The following is a 5000-nucleotide window of genomic DNA, read 5'->3' as shown; positions in this document are numbered from 1 at the left end:
ACGTTAAACGTCAACACCGAAATGGCTATCGTCAATTCCAATGTGAAAACAACTCGCACGTATGTGTCTTACTCTAAAGCAGTGTATAAAACTATCCCCAGCCAAATCAGAGCTACGCAACGAAAACGGGAAGCGAAACAAAACTTTAAACGGAGCTACCGAATTGGAAATCATCAATCCTGGGAAAATAACAACTCACACGTGTGCCCCTTATTCTAACTTGAATTTAGAAACCGTCCTCAACAAAATCCCACGTTCGGGTGAATAACTGTGAATTTTAAGGCACATGCCTCTCTGGGCTGGGAGAGTGCATTCAAATAGGAGAAATTGGCTTCATTTAGAGGCATCTCCACTTAGGGACGTCGTAGCACCTTAACTCGGGTGGCGTTGGAAAGGTCTGGTCCAGGGGAACACGGGCGTGTCAAGTTTGCCACGCGCACGCGCATCCCCGCTAAACAGGGGCCAAAACAAAACTTTAAACGGAGCTACCGAATTGGAAACCATCAATCCTGGGAAAATAACAACTCACACGTGTGCCCCTTATGCTAACTTGAATTTAGAAACCGTCCTCAACAAAATCCCACGTTCGGGCGCAAAACTGCACGTTTGAGGCCACATTTTCAATGATGCTGGAAACTTACATTCAAAGCTGGGAAAATGTGCTCATCTACAGGCATCCCCACTTAGGGACGTCGTAGCACCTTGACTCGGGTGGCGTTGGAAAGGTCTGGTCCAGGGGAACACGGGCGTGTCAAGTTTGCCACGCGCACGCGCATCCCCGCTAAACAGGGGCCAAAACAAAACTTTAAACGGAGCTACCGAATTGGAAACCATCAATCCTGGGAAAATAACAACTCACACGTGTGCCCCTTATGCTAACTTGAATTTAGAAACCGTCCTCAACAAAATCCCACGTTCGGGCGCAAAACTGCACGTTTGAGGCCACATTTTCAATGATGCTGGAAACTTACATTCAAAGCTGGGAAAATGTGCTCATCTACAGGCATCCCCACTTAGGGACGTCGTAGCACCTTGACTCGGGTGGCGTTGGAAAGGTCTGGTCCAGGGGAACACGGGCGTGTCAAGGTTGCCACGCGCACGCGCATCCCCGCTAAACAGGAGCCCAAACAAAACTTTAAACGGGGCTACGGAAAAGGGGAGAGCTTTTTCGGGGACAAACACCACTCACGTCGGTGCCCCCTGTTCCAACTTGAATTTAGAAACCGTCCTCAACAAAATCCCACGTTCGGGTGAATAACTGTGAATTTTAAGGCACATGCCTCTCTGGGCTGGGAGAGTGCATTCAAATAGGAGAAATTGGCTTCATTTAGAGGCATCCCCACTTGGGGACGTCGTAGCACCTTAACTCAGGTGGCGTTAGAAAGGTCTGGTCCAGGGGAACACGGGCGTGTCATGTTTGCCACGCGCACGCGCATCCCCGCTGAACAGGAGCCCAAACAAAACTTTAAACGGGGCTACGGAAAAGGGGAGGGCTTTTTCGGGGACAACCACCACTCACCTCGGTTCCCCCCATCCCAACTTGAATTTAGAAACCGTCCCCAGCCAAATCCCACGTTCGGGGGCAAAACTGCTCGTTTGAGGCCACATTTTCAATGATACTGGAAACTTACATTCAAAGTTGGGAAAAGGTGTTCATTTACAGGCATCTCCACTTAGGGACGTCGTAGCACCTTAACTCAGGCGGCGTTAGAAAGGTCTGGTCCAGGGGAACACGGGCGTGTCAAGGTTGCCACGCGCACGCGCATCCCCGCTAAACAGGAGCCCAAACAAAACTTTAAACGGGGCTACGGAAAAGGGGAGAGCTTTTTCGGGGACAAACACCACTCACGTCGGTGCCCCCTGTTCCAACTTGAATTTAGAAACCGTCCTCAACAAAATCCCACGTTCGGGTGAATAACTGTGAATTTTAAGGCACATGCCTCTCTGGGCTGGGAGAGTGCATTCAAATAGGAGAAATTGGCTTCATTTAGAGGCATCCCCACTTGGGGACGTCGTAGCACCTTAACTCAGGTGGCGTTAGAAAGGTCTGGTCCAGGGGAACACGGGCGTGTCATGTTTGCCACGCGCACGCGCATCCCCGCTGAACAGGAGCCCAAACAAAACTTTAAACGGGGCTACGGAAAAGGGGAGGGCTTTTTCGGGGACAACCACCACTCACCTCGGTTCCCCCCATCCCAACTTGAATTTAGAAACCGTCCCCAGCCAAATCCCACGTTCGGGGGCAAAACTGCTCGTTTGAGGCCACATTTTCAATGATACTGGAAACTTACATTCAAAGTTGGGAAAAGGTGTTCATTTACAGGCATCTCCACTTAGGGACGTCGTAGCACCTTAACTCAGGCGGCGTTAGAAAGGTCTGGTCCAGGGGAACACGGGCGTGTCAAGGTTGCCACGCGCACGCGCATCCCCGCTAAACAGGAGCCCAAACAAAACTTTAAACGGGGCTACGGAAAAGGGGAGAGCTTTTTCGGGGACAAACACCACTCACGTCGGTGCCCCCTGTTCCAACTTGAATTTAGAAACCGTCCTCAACAAAATCCCACGTTCGGGTGAATAACTGTGAATTTTAAGGCACATGCCTCTCTGGGCTGGGAGAGTGCATTCAAATAGGAGAAATTGGCTTCATTTAGAGGCATCCCCACTTGGGGACGTCGTAGCACCTTAACTCAGGTGGCGTTAGAAAGGTCTGGTCCAGGGGAACACGGGCGTGTCATGTTTGCCACGCGCACGCGCATCCCCGTTGAACAGGAGCCCAAACAAAACTTTAAACGGGGCTACGGAAAAGGGGAGGGCTTTTTCGGGGACAACCACCACTCACCTCGGTGCCCCCCATCCCAACTTGAATTTAGAAACCGTCCCCAGCCAAATCCCACGTTCGGGGGCAAAACTGCACGTTTGAGGCCACATTTTCAATGATACTGGAAACTTACATTCAAAGTTGGGAAAAGGTGTTCATTTACAGGCATCCCCACTTGGGGACGTCGTAGCACCTTAACTCAGGCGGCGTTAGAAAGGTCTGGTCCAGGGGAACACGGGCGTGTCAAGGTTGCCACGCGCACGCGCTTCCCCGCTGAACAGGAGCCCAAACAAAACTTTAAACGGGGCTACGGAAAAGGGGAGGGCTTTTTCGGGGACAACCACCACTCACCTCGGTGCCCCCCATCCCAACTTGAACTTAGAAACCGTCCCCAGCGAAATCCCACGTTCGGGCGAATAACTGTGAATTTTAAGCCCCTTTTCCTCTCAAGCTGGAAACGTGCAAAGTTGGGAAAAGGTGTTCATTTACAGGCATCTCCACTTAGGGACGTCGTAGCACCTTAACTCAGGCGGCGTTAGAAAGGTCTGGTCCAGGGGAACACGGGCGTGTCAAGGTTGCCACGCGCACGCGCATCCCCGCTGAACAGGAGCCCAAACAAAACTTTAAACGGGGCTACGGAAAAGGGGAGGGCTTTTTCGGGGACAACCACCACTCACCTCGGTGCCCCCCATCCCAACTTGAATATAGAAACCGTCCCCAGCCAAATCCCACGTTCGGGGGCAAAACTGCTCGTTTGAGGCCACATTTTCAATGATACTGGAAACTTACATTCAAAGTTGGGAAAATGTGCTCATCTACAGGCATCCCCACTTGGGGACGTCGTAGCACCTTGACTCAGGCGGCGTTAGAAAGGTCTGGACCAGGGGAACACGGGGGTGTCAAGTTTGCCACGCGCACGCGCTTCCCCGCTGAACAGGAGCCCAAACAGAACTTTAAACGGGGCTACGGAAAAGGGGAGGGCTTTTTCGGGGACAACCACCACTCACCTCGGTGCCCCCCATCCCAACTTGAATATAGAAACCGTCCCCAGCCAAATCCCACGTTCGGGCGAATAACTGTGAATTTTAAGCCCCTTTTCCTCTCAAGCTGGAAACGTGCAAAGTTGGGAAAAGGTGTTCATTTAGAGGCATCTCCACTTAGGGACGTCGTAGCACCTTAACTCAGGCGGCGTTGGAAAGGTCTGGTCCAGGGGAACACGGGGGTGTCAAGGTTGCCACGCGCACGCGCTTCCCCGCTGAACAGGAGCCCAAACAAAACTTTAAACGGGGCTACGGAAAAGGGGAGGGCTTTTTCGGGGACAACCACCACTCACCTCGGTGCCCCCCGTCCCAACTTGAACTTAGAAACCGTCCCCAGCGAAATCCCACGTTCGGGCGAATAACTGTGAATTTTAAGCCCCTTTTTCTCTCAAGCTGGAAACGTGCAAAGTTGGGAAAAGGTGTTCATTTAGAGGCATCTCCACTTAGGGACGTCGTAGCACCTTAACTCAGGCGGCGTTGGAAAGGTCTGGTCCAGGGGAACACGGGGGTGTCAAGGTTGCCACGCGCACGCGCATCTCCGCGACGCTGCGAGCGAAACAAATTTTCAAACGCGCACACCGAAATGGGGACACTTTTTTCGGGGACAAACACCACTCACCTCGGTGCCCCCCATCCCAACTTGAATATAGAAACCGTCCCCAGCCAAATCCCACGTTCGGGCGAATAACTGTGAATTTTAAGCCCCTTTTCCTCTCAAGCTGGAAACGTGCAAAGTTGGGAAAAGGTGTTCATTTAGAGGCATCTCCACTTAGGGACGTCGTAGCACCTTAACTCAGGCGGCGTTGGAAAGGTCTGGTCCAGGGGAACACGGGGGTGTCAAGGTTGCCACGCGCACGCGCATCTCCGCGACGCTGCGAGCGAAACAAATTTTCAAACGCGCACACCGAAATGGGGACACTTTTTTCGGGGAAAATAACCACACACACCGCTGCCCCTTGCCCTCACTTGAAGAACAAAACCATCCCCAGCCAAATCACACGTTCGGGCGCCAAACGGTGCATTTGACACCCACAAAATACAAGTCAAACACACTCTCACACTGCAAAAGTTGGGAGCCCCGGGGAACAACACTACTCTCTCGGCCTCCCCGGGGAACAGAGCCCCCAGGGCGGCCAGCACAC

The sequence above is a fragment of the Osmerus mordax genome, unplaced genomic scaffold (genome assembly GCF_038355195.1).
Source record: "Osmerus mordax isolate fOsmMor3 unplaced genomic scaffold, fOsmMor3.pri Scaffold_93, whole genome shotgun sequence".
NCBI lineage: Eukaryota > Metazoa > Chordata > Actinopteri > Osmeriformes > Osmeridae > Osmerus > Osmerus mordax.
The sequence above is the reverse complement of the archived record's forward strand: the minus strand, read 5'-3'. Positions refer to the sequence as shown.